Genomic DNA, 17,397 nt, shown 5'->3' with positions numbered 1-17,397 from the left:
GCAAGGGAAATCATGTTTAACCAATTTATTGGAGTTCTTTGAAGGATTCACATATGCTGTGGATAAAGGGGAATCAGTGGATGTACTGTACTTCGATTTCCAGAAGGCATTTGATAAGGTGTCACATCACAGGTTATTACGAAAAATAAAAGCTTATGGTGTAGGAGGTAACATATTGGCATGGATAGAAGATTGGCTAGCTAACAGGAAACAGAAGGTAGCCTTAAATGGATCTTTTTCTAGTTGGTGTGATGTAACAAGTGGTGTGCCACAGTGATCAGTGCTGGGACCTCAACTTTTTACAATTTATATAAATGACTTGGATGAAGGTATAGCTGCAAAATTTGCTGATGACACAAAGGTAGGTAGGAAAGTAAGTTGTAAGGAGGCTACAAAGTGACATGGGGAGGCGGTGATGTATTGTCACTGGGCACTCAGGTTTGAATCCCACCATGGCAGATGGTGGAATTTGAATTCAATAAAAATTTGGAATTAAATGTCTAATGATGACCATGAAACGATTATCAATTGTTGTAAAAACCCAACTGACTCACTAATATCCTGGTCTGGCCTACATGTGACTCCAAATCCACAGTAATGTGGTTGACTCTTAAATGCTCTCTGAAATGTCCTAGCAAGCACTTAGTTGTATCAAATCGCTAAAAGGTCAATAAAAGAAATGAAACCGATGGACTACCTGGTGTTAACCCAGGCACCGGAAATGACAATGACAAACTCAGCGCTGTCGACCTTGCCAAGTCCTCCTTACTAAGATCTGGGGGCTTGTGCCAAAATTGGGAGAGCTGTCTCACAGACTAGTCAAGCAACAGTCTGACATAGTCAAACTCACGGAATCATCCCAGTCACCACCATCACCATCCCAGCAGAGGTGGCAGTATATGGTCGGGAGGGAGTTGCCCTGGGAGTCCTCAGCATCAGCACTGGCCCCCAGGAAGTCTCATTGCATCAGGTCAAACATGGGCAAGGAAACCTCTGGCTGATTACCACATACTGCCACCCATCAGCTGATGAATCAGAATCTGGGAGGAGGTGATGGCGTTGTGGTATTGTCGCTGGACTAGTAATCCAGAGACCCAGGGTAATGCTCTGGGGACCCGGGCTTGAATCCTGCCACGGCAGATGGTGGAATTTGAAATCAATAAAAATCTGGAAGTAAAAGTCTAAAGATGACCTTGAAACCATTGTTGATTGTTGAAAAAACCCATCTGGTTCACTAATGTCCTTTAGGAAATCTGCTGTCCTTACCTGGTCTGACCTACACGTGACTTCAGACCCACAGCAATGCGGTTGACTCTTAAATGTCCCCTGAAATGGCCGAGCAAGCCACTCAGTTGTAACAAACTGCTACAAAGTCGCAAAAAAGGAATAAAACTGGATGGACCACCCGGCATTGACCTAGGCCCCGGAAACGACAACTGCAATCGCAGCCCAGTCGACCCTGCAAAGTACCTCCTTACGAACATCTGGGGTCTCAATTGGTCTCACAGACTAATCAAGCAACAACTTGACATGGTCATCCTCACAGAATCATACCTTACAGATAATGTACCAGACTCCACCATCATCATCCCTGGGTATGTCCTGTCACACCGGCAGGACAGACGCAGCAGATGTGGCGGCGCAGTGGTATACAGTTGGGAGGGAGTTGCCATGGGAGTCCTCAACATTGACTCTGGGCCCCATGAAGTCTCATGGCATCAGGCATCATGGGCAAGATAATCTCCTGCTGATTACCAATGTATCGTCCTCCCTCAGCTGATGAATCAGTGCTCCTCCATGTTGAACATCACTTGGAGGAAACACTGAGGGTGGCAAAGGTGCAGAACGCACTCGGGGTGGGGGACTTCAATGTCCATCACCAAGAATTCCTCAGTAGCACCATTACTGACTGAGCCGGCCGAGTCCTAATTGACATAGTTGCTAGACTGGGTCCGCGGCAGCTGGTGAGGGAACCAACAAGAGGGAAAAACTTACTTGGCCTAATCTTCAGCAAGCTGCCTGCCGCAGATGCACCTGTCCAGGATAGTATCGGTAGGAGTGACCATCACATAGTCATTGTGAAGCCTGGACTTCTTTCCCATATTGAGGATACCCTCCATCATGTTGTATGGCACCACCACCATGCTAAATGGGATAGATTTCGAACAGATCTAGCAACTCAAAAATGGCTATCCATGAGGCGCTGTGGGCCATCAGCAGCAGCAGAATTGTACTCGAACACAATCTGTAACCTCATGGCCTAGCATATCCCCCACTCTACCATTACCATCAAGCCAGGGAATCAACCTTGGTTCAATGAAGAGTGCAGGAGGGCATCCCAGGAGCAGCATCAGGCCCCCCTAAAAATGAGGTGTCAACCTGGCGAAGCTATAACACGTGACTACTTGCGTGCCAAACAACATAAGCAGCAAGTGATAGGCAGAGCTAAGCTGAATGGTGGTGGACAATTAAACAACTCACTGGAGGAGGAAGCTCCACAAATATCCCCATCCTCAATGATGGAGGAGCCCAGCATATCAGTGCAAAAGATAAGGCTGCAGCATTCGCAACAATCTTCAGCCAGAAGTGCCAAGTGGATGATCCATCTCAGCCTCCTCCGGAGGTCCCCAGCATCAAAGATGGCAGTCTTCAGCCAATTAGATTCACTCCACGTGATATCAAGAAACGGCTACAGGCACTGGATACTGCAAAGGCTATGGGCCCTGACAATATTCCGGCAATAGTACTGAAGACTTGTGCTCCAGAACATGCCACGCCCTTAGTCAAGCTGTTCCAGTATAGCTACAACACTGGCATCTAGCCGGCTATGTGGAAAATTGCCCAGCTATGTTCTGTACATAAAAAGCAGGACAAATCCAACCCGGCCAATTACTGCCGGTCTACTCTCGACCGTTGGTAAAGTAATGGAAAGGGTCATCAACTGTGCGATCAAGCAGCATTTGCTTAGCAATAACCTGCTTACTGATGCCCAGTTTGGGTTCCACCAGGGCCACTCAGCTCCAGCCTTGGACAAAAGAGCTGAGCTCCTGAGGTGAGGTTAGAATGTCTGCCCTTAACATCAAGGAAGTATTTGACCATGTGTGGCATCAAGGAGCCCTAGCAAAACTGGAATCAATGGGAATCAGGGGGACAACTCACCAACTAGCACAAAGGAAGTTGATTGTGGTTGTTGGGAGGTGAATCATCTCAGTTCCAGGACATCACTGCAGGAGTTCCTCAGGGTAGTGCCCTAGGCCCAACCATCTTCAGCTGCTTCATCAATGACCTTCCTTCCATCATAAGGTCAGAAGTGGGGATGTTCGCTGATGATTGCAAATGTTCAGCAATATTCACGACTCCTCAGATACTGAAGCAGTCCATGTCCAAATGCAGCAAGACCTAGACAATATCCAGGCTTGGGCTGACAAGTGGCAAGTAACATTCACCATGTACCAGGCAATGACAATCTCCAACAAGAGAGAATCTAACTATTGCCCCTTGATGTTCAATGGCATTACCATCGCTGAATCCCTCACTATCAATATCCAGGGGGTTACCATTGACCAGAAACTGAACTGGACTAGCCATATAAACACTGTAGCTACAAGAGCAGGTCAGAGGCTAGGAACCCTGCGATGAGTAACTCATCTCCTGACTCCCCAAAGCCTGCCCACCATCTGCAAGGCACAAGTCAGGAGTGTGATGGAATACTCTCCAATTGCCTGGTTGAGTGCAGCTCCAATAACACTCAAGAAGTTTGACATCATCCAGGACAAAGCAGCCCACTTGATTGGCACCACATCCACAAGCAATCACTTCCTCCACAGCCGACGAACAGTAGCAGCAGTGTGTGCCATCTACAACATGCACTGCAGGAATTCACCAAGGCTCCTTAGACAGCACCTCCCAAACCCACGACCACTATCATCTAGAAGGAATAAAAACAAAAAATGCTGAAAAAACTCAGCAGGTTTGACAGCATCTGTGGAGAGAGACACATAGTTAACTTTTGAGTCTGTATGACTCTACTTCAGAGCCATCTAGAAGGACAAGGGCAGCCGATGCATGAGAACACCACCAGCTGGAAGCTCCCCTCCAAGCCACTTGCCATCCTGACTTGGAAATATATCACCGCTCCTTCATGTCACTGGGTCAAAATCCTGGAACTCCCTCCCTAACAGCACTGTGGGTGTACCTACACCATAAGGACTTCAGCGATTCAAGGAGGCAGCTCACCACCACCTTAGAACCATAGAACCATAGAACACTACAACACAGAAAACAGGTCATTCGGCCCTTCTAGTCTGTGCCGAAATATTATTCCTCTAGTCCCATTGACCTGCACCTAGTCCGTAACCCTCCAGACCTCTCCCATCCATGTATCTATCCAATTTATTCTTAAAACTTAAGAGTGAGCCCGCATTTACCGCGTCAGATGGTAGCTCATTCCACACTCCCACCACTCTCTGAGTGAAGAGGTTCCCCCTAATGTTCCCCCTAAACCTTTCCCCTTTCACCCTAAAGCCATGTCCTCTCGTGTTTATCTCTCCTAATCTAAATGGAAAGAGCCTACTCGCATTTACTCTGCCTATACCCCTCATAATTTTGTAAACTTCTATCAAATCTCCCCTCATTCTTCTACGCCCCAAGGAATAAAGTCCTAACCTGTTTAATCTTTCCCTGTAACTCAACTCCTTAAGACCCGGCAACATCCTAGTAAATCTTTTCTGCACTCTCTCAATCTTACTGATATCCTTGCTGTAGTTAGGCGACCAGAACTGCACACAATATTCCAAAGGTGGCCTCACCAATGTCTTATACAACCTCACCATAACATCCCAACTCCTATATTCAATACTTTGATTTATGAAGGCCAGTATGCCAAAAGCTTTCTTTACAACCCTGTCTACCTGTGACGTCACTTTCAGGGAATTATGTATCTGAACTTCCAGATCCCTTTGTTCCTCCGCACTCCTCAGTGCCCTACCATTTACTGTGTATGTCCTACCTTGGTTTGTCCTTCCAAAATGCAACACCTCACACTTTTCCGCATTATATTCCATCTGCCATTTTCTGGCCCATTTTTCCAGTTGGTCCAGATCCCTCTGCAAGCTTTGAAAGCCTTCCTCGCTGTCCACAACGCCTCCAATCTTAGTGTCATCAGCAAACTTGCTGATCCAATTCACCACATTATCATCCAAATCATTGATATAGACAACACACAACAAAGGTCCCAGCACAGATCCCTGAGGCACACCACTAGTCACAGACCTCCAGTCTGAGAAGCAATCATCCACTACCACTCTCTGTCTTCTCCCACACAGCCAATTTCGAATCCAGTTTACAACCTCTCCATGGATACCAAGTGTCTGAACCTTCTGAACTAACCTCTCATGTGGGACCTTGTCAAAGGCCTTACTAAAGTCCATGTAGACAACATCCACAGTCATCTACTTTCTTGGTAACCTCCTCGAAAAACTCTACAAGGTTCATTAAACACGACCTACCATGTATAAAGCCATGCTGACTATCCTTAATCAACCCTTGGCTGTCCAAATAATTATATATCCGATCTCTCAGAACACCTTTCAATAATTTACCTACTACTGACGTCAGGCTCTCTGGCCTGTAATTACCTGGTTTACTTTTGGAGCCTTTTTTAAACAACGGAACAACATGAGCTACCCTCCAATCCTCCGGCACCTCACCCGTGGCTAAGGACATTTTAAATATTTCTGCCAGGGCCCCTGCAATTTCTACACTAGTCTCCCTCAAGGTCCGAGGGAATATCATGTCAAGCCCCGGGGGATTTATCTACCTTTATTCGCTGTAAGGCAACAAGCACCTCCTCCTCTTTAATCTCTATATGTTCCATGACACTACTGCTTGTTTCCCTTCCTTCCTTATACACTATGCCAGTTTCCTGAGTAAATACTGACCTTCTCAAGGGCAAGTAGGGATGGGCAATGAATGCTGATCCAGCCAGTGATGTTCCCATCCCGTAAATGAATAAAAAAAAAGTAGTTTAAGTGAGTGGGTAAAGATCTGGCAAATGGAGTATAGCGTGGGCAAATGTGAAATTGTCCTTTTTGGCAGGAAGAATAAAAACGAATATTACCTAAATGGTGAGAGGTTGCAGATCTCTGAGATTCAGAGGAATCTGCGTGTCCTAGTATATGAATCACAAAAGGCTAGTATGCAGGTACAGCAGGTAATTAGGAAAGCTAATAGAATGTTATCGTTTATTGTGAGGGGAATTGATTACAAAAGTAGGAAGGTTATACTTCAGTTATACAGGGCATTGGTGAGACCACCTCTGGAGTATTGTGTACAGTATTGATCTCCTTATTTAAGCAAACATGTCAATATGTTAGAAGCAGTTCAAAGAAGGTTTACCAGACTACTACCAGGAATGGGCTGATTGTCTTATAAGGAAAGGTTGGAAAGGTTAGGCTTGCATCCACTGGAGTTTAGAAGACTAAGAGGCGACTTGATTGAAACCTTTAAGATCCTGTGGGGCCTTCACAGAGGGGATGTGAAGAGGATGTTTCCTGTTGTGGGAGAATCTAGAACTAGGGGTCACTGTTTAAAAATAGGGGGTCACTCATTTAAGCCAGAGAAAGCTTGAAGGGTCGAGTGGTCTACTCGTGCTCCTAGTTCGTACATATGTTCTGACCTCTAGTACTAAGTCCAACTCAGTGCAGCACTGATAATCATTTTTCTCCTTAAAATATTGGTAAGAAAATAAAATGAGAAAGTAGGATAAGATCACACTTAAATCCTACCTTGGACAAAAATAATTAGATGATAAAGGACATTATAATGAATGTCTATAAAATACTGGTTCAGTCACAGCTGGGATATTGGGCTGGATTTAGTCAGGCCAACGAGGGTCTTGCCCACAGTTCGGAGAACCTGCGGGGATCCCTCATCAGTTCCATGGGAAAGGCCCAGTAGAATATAAAGCACAAAGTGGCCAGTGCACTCTGTCACCTAGAGGAGAGTGTGAGAGGATGATTCTGGGACAGGCAGTCAGCAGCATCTAGAGGAGCGAGAGGAGGACCTTGGGATAGGCCGTCAGCAGCACCTATAGGATCTAATCTATCTAGAGGATCTAGCATCTAATCTATACTCAAGTTGGAGTAAGGTTAAAATAAAAGCAAGGTTCCATATTCTATTTAGTTAAGATATGTCTGGGGAGATCAGTCCTGTGATTTGCATATCCTGCGCGATGTGGGAAATCCTATACGCTCCTGGCAGTCTGGATGACCATGTGTGCAGGAGATCCCTTGACTGGAGCAACTCAAGCCCTGGGTTTTGAAGCTTGAGCGGCAGCTGGGGGCACTACGGTGCATTCATGAGGCTGAGAGGTTCATGGATAGCACGTTTCAAGACATGGTCACCCCACAGCTTAAGGAACTGCAAGCAGAGATGGAATGGGTGACCGCCAGACTGAAGAAGGGGACCAGGCAGGTAGTGAGGCAATCCCCCGAGTGCATCACGCTCGCAAACTCTTTTTCGGCCTTGGAAAACCATGAGAGTGATGGCTCCTCTTTGGAGGCCAACCAGAGCCAAGGCCATTGCACTGTGGGTGGTCCAGCTGCTCAGCAGGGGAGAAAGAAGTGTGGAAGGGCAATAGTGGTAGGGGATTTGTTATTGAAGGGGGTGGACAGGTGCTTCTGCAGCTGTAGACGTGACTCCAGGATGGGTATGTTGCCTCCTGGGTGTCAGGGTCAAGGATATCACTAAACATTCTGAAGGGGGAGGGTGAACAGCCAGAAGTCATGGTCCATGTTGGGATCAATGACGTAGGAAGAAAAAGAAATTAGGTCCTGCAAGCACACTTTAGGGAATTAGGTGGGAAATTGAAAAACAGCTTCAAAGGTCGAAATCTCCGGGTTACTCCCGGTGCCACGCAGTAGTGAGCATAGAAACAGAAGGATAGAACAGATGAATGCGTGGCTGGAGAGATGGTGCAGGAGAGAGGGCTTTAGATTCCTGGGGCATTGGGACCGTTTCTGGGGGAGGTGGGACCTGTACAAGTTGGATGGGTTACATCTGAACAGGGACGGGACCAACATCCTCACGGGGAGGTTTGCTAATGCACTTGGGGTGGATTTAAACTAAATTGGCTGGGGGATGGAATCCTGAAAAGTAGTTCAGAGGGAAGAGAAGCTAAGATGCAATTAGAAGTTAAAACACTAGTAAGTGAGTCTGGAAGGCAGAGGAAACATAGGCTAGAGAAGAAAAGTGAGTTTAGCAAGGCTAAATGGAATATATTTTAATGCAAGGAGCCTGAGAAATAAGACAGACGAGCTGAGGACAGATAGGCAGGTGGGAGTATGATATCATAGCTATGACCGAGACTTGGCTAAAAGAAGGCCAAGGTTGGCAGCTCAACGTTCCCAGTTATTGGGTTTTTAGACGAGATAGAGAGGGGGAGTGGGTGGGGGGTGGTGGGGGTGGGGGTGTCACAATATTGAGCAAGGAATCAATTAGAGCAGTGAGGGGGGTATGATCATCAAATGAGGTTGTATGGGTAGAAGTAAAAAAACACAAAAAGGACAAACAAGTTGTTGGGCGTACTCTATAGGCCCCAAGCAGTCAGGGAGGGATAGAGGATCAAATATGTAATCAAATTTCAGAGAAGTGTAAGAATGGTAAGGCAGTAATAGTAGGTGATTTTAACTACCCAAATATTAACTGGGTTAGTTTTAGTGTGCAAGGCAGGGTGGGAGCAAAATTCTTAAGTTGCACACAGGAGAACTTTTTTAGCCAGTATGTAGAAAGCCCAACAAGTGAGGGGGCAGTTCTAGCCGTAATATTCGGAAATGAGCCCGGGCAGGTGGAAGGTGTATCAGTAGGGGAGCATTTTGGAGAAAGTGACCATAACCCAGTTAGATTTAGGATAGTTATGGAAAAGGATAAGGTTGGGCTGGGAATATAAATTCTAAACTGGGAAAAGGCTAATTTTACTAAGGTGAGATATGATTTGGCCTAAGTGGACTGGGAGCAGCTACTTGCAGATAAAACTGTGTCAGAGCAGTGGAGGCATTCAAGGAGGAAATAGCAAGAGTACAGGGCAAATATGTTCTCGTCAAGACAAAGGGAGGAACCAAGTCTGGAGAACCCTGGATGTCAAGGGAGATAAAGGTTATGATTAAGAAAAAAAGAGAAGCTTATGGCAGATACCGAGGGCTCAATAGGACAGATCCCCTAGAGGAGTATAAAAAGTGCAGGGGGGGAACTTAAAAAGGAAATTAGGAAAGCTAAGAGCGTGCATGAGACAGCATTGATGGGTAGAATAAAGGACAACCCAAAGGGGCTTTTTAAATATATAAAGAGAAAAAGGATAACTAAAGGAAGTGTAGGGCGAATTAGGGACCATAGAGGTAATCTGTGTGTGGACCCAGAAGACGTGGGTACAGTCCTCTTTGAATATTTTGAGTCAGTGTTATGACACAGCAGTTGGTAAAGGCTGAGTTATTTAAAATCCCAGACGGAAACTTTAAACAGCTGTCATAACCATTAATATCTTCATGACAGTTGGTCTTCATAATGGAAAAGGACGACGCAGGTATAGACATCAGGTTGGAGGGCTGTGAAATATTAGAGGAAATTAACATAGTGAGAGAAGAGGTACAAACGGGTTTACAAACGGCCTTAAAAGTGGATAAATCTGCAGGTCTGGATGGGATGTATCCCAGGCTGTTGAGGGAGGCAAGGGAAGAGATATCAGGGGCCCTGGCAGTAATTTTCAAATCCTCTCTGGCCACAGGTGAGGTGCCAGAGGATTGGAGGACTGCTAACGTTGTCCCATTATTAAAAAAGGGAGGAAGGGATAGACTAGGAAATTACAGGCCAGCCAGTCTAACCTCAGTGCTGGGGAAGTTACTAGAAAGAATTCTGAGGGACAGAATATTGCACTTGGAGAGACACGGATTTATCAGGGATAATCAGCATGGATTTGTTAAGGGAATGTCATGTTTGACAAATTTGATCAAAATTTTTGAGGAGGTAACCAGGAGTGTTGTTGAGCGTAATGCATTTGATGTGGCCTACATGGACTTTAGCAAGGCTTTTGATAAGGCCCTTCATGGCAGACTGGTCAAGAAAGTAATAGCCCACGGGATCCAAGGCAAAGTGGCATGTTGGATCCAAAATTGGCTGAGAGGCAGAAAGCAGAGGGTGATGGTAGAGGAATGTTCCTGTAACTGGAAATTTGTTTCCAGTGAGGTTCTGCAGGTCTCGGTGCTGGGCCCTTGCTGTTTGTGGTGTACATAAATGATTTGGACTTAAATGTAGAGGTATGATCAAGAAGTTTGCAGATGACACGGAAATTGGTAGGGTGATAAATAGTGAGGAGGATAGCCGTAAACTGCAGGAGGATATCAATTGACTGGTCAGGTTGGCTGAGCTGTGGCAAATGGAATTCAACCTAGAAAAGTGTGAGGTAATGCATTTGGGGAGGGCTAACAAGGCTAGGGATTACACTATGAATGGTAGGACCCTGGAAAGTACTGAAGATCAGAGGGACCCGGGTGTGCATATCCACAGATCCCTGAAGGTAGCAGGGCAGGTAGATAAGGTGGTTAAGAAGGCATATGGGATACCTGCCTTTATTAGCTAAGGCATAGAATATAAGAGCAGGAAGGTTATGCTGGAACGGTATAAAACACTAGTTAGGCCACAACTGGAGTACTGCATGCAGTTCTGGTCACTCCATTATAGGAAGGGTGTGATTGCACTGGAGAAAGTGCAGAGGAGATTCACTAGGATTTGCCAGCTAGGTTGGAGGGTCTGAGCTATGAGGAAACATTGGATAGGCTGGGGTTATTTCCCTTGGAGCAGCAAAGGTTGAGGGGGTACCTGGTAGAGGTGTATAAGATTATGAGGGGCATAGATAGGGAGGATAGGAAGGCACTTTTTTCATTAGTAGAGGGGCCAATAACCAGGGGGCATAGATTTTAGGTAAGAGGTAGAAGGCTAAGAGGGAAGTTGAGGAGATTTTATTTTACCCAGAGGGCGGTGGTAGTCTGGAACTCACTGCCTGAAAGGGTTGTTGAGTCAGAAACTCTCGTAACATTTAAGAAATATTTAGATATTCGCTAGCATTGCCATAGCCTCCAGGGCTATGGGCCAAGCAGCGTAAAATGGGATTAGTGTAGTCAGATCTTTGTTGACCTGTGTGGACACAATGGGCTGAATGGCCTCCTTCTATGCTGTAAACATCTGAGTCTATGAGTCGGTGGGCCTAGCCCATGATTCAGAACTCTGGTGGCAGAGGTCCTGCCCGCCAAGAGCGGCGAGTCAATTGAAGGCCAGCAGATGCTCATTGTCATCAGTGCCACTGGGGAAATGGTAGCTGCTGGCCATGCACCCACCAAAGATCCACATTTTAGAAAGGATGTGAAGGCATGAGAGTTCAGAAAAGATTTACGGGAATTCTTCCAGGGATAAGGGTCTTCGGTTAGAGGCAGTGCCAACAGGAAAAAAGCTAAGACAGAAACTGTGTGGCCAGACAGAAAAGAGAGCTACGAGCAGGAGAGCTGGAGGGTCAAGGTGATCAGCACACAGATGCAGCCACAAAAGAAAACAGCCAGAGACAGAAAGAGGAACACAGAATTTGTTTGAGGAAAAGCTAACAAAGTGCTATGAAAATGTTGGCTTTCTGTTTGGCAGGAAGAAGAAAAATAGAATTTTAGAAGCTGTTGGAGAAGCAATTTATGAGCAAGCTAAAAGGGACTGGATCCCAAGAAGTGGTGTGAATAGCTCAGGCATGCTCAAGAGCAAGAGAATTTGTATCAGAGGACCATATCATGAACTGGGTGTTATTGGTTGGCAGTTGAAAAGGAACTGTGGTTAATTATGCCATCAAGACTGACATGATGTGAGTGAGAGAGGGTTAATAGACGTGTGCCATGTTGGTGCTATCAGATCTGAGGATCTCGGATTGAATAGGTTTGCTGATGAATGCGACTTGTGGGCCAAATCAAGTGAGGTGGTAGGACTGTGAGATTGCACTTGGTGTTGTGTTTGTGTGGGGAATAATGTGGGTGTTTGTGGTTGTGTAAGGTGTACCTTTTATTTAAAGTGAAATTTACCATTTCATTTGAAGTATATTTGCCTGTTAATTTATGTTGAATTCATTTTGATTCTGATTTGTGTTAAAGTAAAAGCTACAAAAAGTAGAATCTTGTTGGTAATTTCTTCATTTGGGGGGTGTTTGATAAATTTGAAATTAGTGCTGAGTTCAAACAGACCATGCTTTCGCTGTTCCACTGTAGGTATCATGAATTTATGGAGGTATAAATGCTCTTTAAGGATGGATAGGGCCTGTTTAAGTGTCATGATCTGAAGTTATTTAAATCCCCAGCCCTTTAAAAATGAGGGGAGATGGTGGCATGGTGGTAATACCACTGGACTAGTCATACAGAGACCTAGGCTAATGCGCTGGGGACATGGGTATCTGATGGAATTTAAATTTAAATTGATTAAAAAAAAACCTGGATTTGAAAGCTGTTCTCAGTAATGTTGACCATGAAGCTATCATCGATTGTCATAAAAACCTATCTTGTTCACTAATAGTCTTTTGGGAAGGAAATCTGTCACCATTGCCTGGCCTGGCCTATATGTGACTCCAGGTCTACAGCAATGTGGTTGACTCTTAACTGTTCTCTGAAATGGCTGAGCAAGTCATTCAGTTTAGGGGCAATTAGGGATGGGCAAAAAAAATGCTGGCCTTGCCAGTACTGCTCACATCCCATGGTAGAATAAAGAAAAAAGCACATAGGCTACATCTGTCAGCAATAGTGAAAAACAAACTATGGTGAAAATCCAGAATTACTGGTTTCAATGAGTAATATATTGCCAAGTCACAATTATCACATATCGTACTGTACGCTTCTTCAGGGCAGGCTATGCTTTGGGGGGGTGGGGGAGGTGGGTCTCAAAAAATATTCAACTGTGCTTCTTTGAAAGTTGTGAGGCTAAGATATTGGTCAGTAGATAGGATAAAGATTTGGGGATGAAAAACATCAGTACTATGCTAATCTTAAATAGCTACAACTCACACATGTTATTGTTAGAATTTTGATCTTAACATTCTGTATTTTCTTTCTCTGTGATCCTCTACGAGGCACTTATCCTGCTATTAAAACAATTTAGAAATTAGTCACTGCCAAGAAAATCAAACTAGAAAGTCTTTTATTAAAAATAATCCTCATCAATGTATCTTATACAATGCAGAAAGACTCAAAAAAACAAAAAAAGTACACCTGCATACTGGTTCACCTGCAAAGTTAACCTAGTTTTGCTTCCAGAATGCTCCTCAAATTGCATTTTCATTGAAATCCATATGGAGTGCATTGATTGACAGGCCATCTGGTGTGTCTAAAAAAAACCATTACCATCTATTCCTGCAATTTCAATAGACTTCATTGTTGACATTTCCCAAGGGCTGTTATTACAACTAGCCCATTAGGAATGCTTGGCTGAGTTTCAAAAGATCCAAAACCACTTATCTCAGGGGGTCTGAGTTTACATTTTTACTGACACTTTAATAGCCTCTTAAACTATTAACTGTCTTTCATATGTTAAGGGAATAGAAGTGTGGTTGTTTTTATAACAGATTGACCACTTGAGAGGATTTAAAATTTTTGAATAGAGCTCATGATACAGCTTTTTCAGTATCAATCATGTATGAGCGAGAGCTTCCCTAGCTTGTTAGAATTTTTCTTTAGCATCTCCACATGGCTAGTCTTAAATAACTACATCTCACATGTTATTGTTAGAATTTTGGTCTTAACATTCTGTATCTTCTTTCTCTGTGATCCTCTAAGAGGTATTTATCCTGCTAGTAAAACAATTTGGAAATTAGTCATTGCCAAGAAAGTAAAACAAGAAAATCTCATTAAAAATAACCTCATCAGTGTATCTTATGCAACGCAGAAAGACTCAAAAAACAAAAAAAGAACACCTGCAAAGTTGACCCAGTTTTGCTTCCAGAATGCTCCTCAAATTGCCTTTTCATTGAAATCCATTCATGCTAGATATGAAATTGTAACTGATAGTTGGGTTTGTTTAGGAGTATGGTATTCATAGCAGGTAAATGTAGCTGAGGTTATAGATACTGTTAGTCTCTGATTAAATATGCTGCTTTTTTTTCTTACATTCATCGGAGAAGGCAAGCAGCAATGATGCAATAAGGCCAGCTACTGCTAACAGGTCCAGTGCAGGTGAGCAGAATGTGTCGGAAAAATCTTTGTTTTCATTGCAAATGTATAATGTATCCAAGACTACAGCAAGAGACAAATTGTTCAATGATATGAGGGTTGTGCTTCAGCTGAGTGGATTCTTACCTCTTTCTTGCAGTTTCCCTGCAATAATAGGATCTGCAATAAGTATTTTATAAATTTAGTCACAGGATCGTATGTAATCTGCTTTTTATTCCTCACAAATTTTCTCCTCTATCTTTCCCTGAAAGTGCTGGATATGGTTATATGACCCTGAATGATCCATAATCAAGTGTCTGTTACTCAGTTTTGAACCATGATAATCAGTTTTGACAATCAAGCCTAATCCTGTTCCCACCATTGTGCAGTCAGGATGCTTAGTAATTAGGTGCACAGCACTAATCTGTTTTTTGCTCGTTAACCTATGGTACTGAAGCCAGTTGATAGTTTGCTGGTTTGTATGGTTCAACTACTTGATACGTGTGATTGTTGAGCTATTTAGTTACCTTCAACACTCTTGCTGTCTCAGGAAATTTCCCTTTAAGTATAAGTTTGGTATAATTTATTTATCAAAAGTTAATATTATTTGTCTCTGCAGCCCTAACATGAAATAAGGATATATTGTAGCTTTGTTGTGGATAAATGCACAATGGGCAAAACAATTGCAGGGCTATGGGGAAAGCTGGGGAGTGGAACCAGCTGGATTGCTCTTGCAGGGAGCCAGCATAGACTTGATGGTCCAAATGGCCTCCTCCTGTGCTGTAACCATTCTTTGTTCTATATTTCTACTAGTATGAATATATAGCAATCAATGCCCATTTAAGGGCCTCATCCTGCCACTGGTATTCAATTTTTGATAAGTAAATCATACCAAACTTATACTGGAAGGGCAATTTACTGAATCAACTCAGTATAGAAGATAACTAAATGGCTCAACAAGCACACTATCAAGTGGCTGAACTGGTTTTCAACCAGAGTAACTGTGTAGGGTTCCTGAAAAGCAAATCCTGTTGTATTTGCTTGTGAGCTCCCAGCGGGGGGGGGCCTCATTGTGAAGCACACAGTGCCTGATCGAGTGACCCAGCATCAGGAAAGTGGGGTGTGGTGTGAGTGGCCTGCTGAAAGCCACCCTCTTGCCCGTGTCTTCAACACCCCATCTCCCACAACCCCCAGCCTGTGAATCCCATCTTGTCCTCACTTGCTTGGGCTCCCTCACTAATCCAGGGCCTCTGGTGGGTGCATTCCCAACCTTGCTGAAATGAAGAACTACGGCCTTCTCTGATTGGCTAGCAGCTATCAGGGGGTGGGATTCCGCTTTCCCGATCCTGGGGGAAGGACTGTTGCTGGCCATCTGGATTAATTTCCATCCATTGGCTGGAATTTTCCAGCCCCTCATGCCGGCGGGATCTTCTGGTCCCACTGATGTGAATGGAGATTTCAATGGCTCCCCAGCCCCGTCGCGGTGAAACACACTACAGGGGGACTGTAAAATCCCAGCCATTGTTTCCTACCTTAGAGGTAAAAACTTAGAATATAGCTTTAATGAGGTATATGGTGGGACCTGTACTGCATTGTGCAAAGGAATCAGCATGAGGCCTGTGCTCTTTTTTATGATTGGGTTTTATTTGAATTAAATCAGCAACTACCAGTGCAAAACTTGCTTCTGCTGAATAGGGTGTGAGGGGAGGAGGATGGGGTAGGGTGCATGGAGGTCCAACAAGGCAGCCACTACTTTACATGACAGGACCCCTATTAGCATATATTTATCAGGTGCCTGCATTAAAGTTGCTATGGGATAGTTTTGGATCAAGCTGTTCAATGATGGGTGGGTGATTTATTTGGACAGTTTATCTCCCAAACAATGTGAGTGAAGGCTATCCCCATTGCCTCTTTATTCATCCAAGCCTCTTATGAGTTGAAAGGCTTCACTTAGAACTTTGTGAAGACTCATTGTAAATGTTGGATATGCAGCCAAAGGCTAACTGGTACAGACTGGTATTGGTGCCCTTTGTTTGCTTAATTATTAGGCTGCATTGGCTTTTGAGTCATTTCTGTCACCATCCCTTTTGAGATCCAGAGATGAGGTTGCACAGAGGAAGGAATATTGTGAGGACAATGATTGTCCCTGAAGTACCGAAAGTTGTTTCTAATCAATCAATGTGAACAGTAAAAAAACATTTTTTCATGCAAAGAGTTGAAAAATTGAAATGATTATGGAGATTCGAGTATTTTAGAACCCAGTGGACGTAATTTCATTGCCAAATAAAAATCCTTATTATGTTACTGTTAACTCCTTCTGATGAAGGAATTTCCTTTAATATTTTCTGTACATACATTAAATAAAAATTCACTTGGGAAACATAATTAAACTAATAAGCTTCTGTTTTGCACCCTAATCAATATATAATAAATGGAAAGGCTGTTTCCTCATCCAAGGTGAAATTAATGTTAAATCAATAATGTGCTTTAACAAAAATACATTGATGACTGAAACTGATACAATATATGTGTCAATAATCAGGAACAAGCTGCTTCACAGTGCAGATACATAAAACATCAGGATCTGTCAAATTAGACATGCTGGCAGACTTCAAGAGCAGGTTTAATATTTTGCAAGTTGGCTGAGGTGAAAAATACTTGACAGCCTGAATGGGGTCCACTGAAATGACAAAAGGACAATCAGAAAATTTATCTCAAAGTTTTGGTTTGATCAAAATCCCAAGACAATTTCTTGACCAGTATAGTTGATGTATGTCAGTCAGAAGGAGATTGATGTCAGTGAGCTGTGCATTAAGACAATTTGTGCATTTGTTTTTTTCATTTTTAAGGAAAGTGGACAACTGAAGTGTGGACTGTGGAGATTTCATTATTTTAAGTCAACTGTCACATCACTGATAGTATGTGAATAATGACAATAGTATTTTCAAACAGACTTTGAACTTAAACTTTTGCCATTGAAATAAGTTCTTCCAATGTAGAAACATTTCTATTGTGTGAAATTCAGAATCCCTTTATAATTTATTGCCGTTCTAAGAAAATCTGCATTTTAAGAAAATGCAAACCTGCTACTTTCTTTTACTCATGTTTCCCCTTGAAGAAGAATTATCTCCCCAAAAATGTATTAACTTACATCTAGGAGACCATATTCCTTTGTCTGTGCTTT

Source organism: Cetorhinus maximus, chromosome 2 (genome assembly GCF_964194155.1).
Source record: "Cetorhinus maximus chromosome 2, sCetMax3.hap1.1, whole genome shotgun sequence".
Lineage (NCBI taxonomy): Eukaryota > Metazoa > Chordata > Chondrichthyes > Lamniformes > Cetorhinidae > Cetorhinus > Cetorhinus maximus.
Note: the sequence above shows the minus strand (reverse complement) of the source record.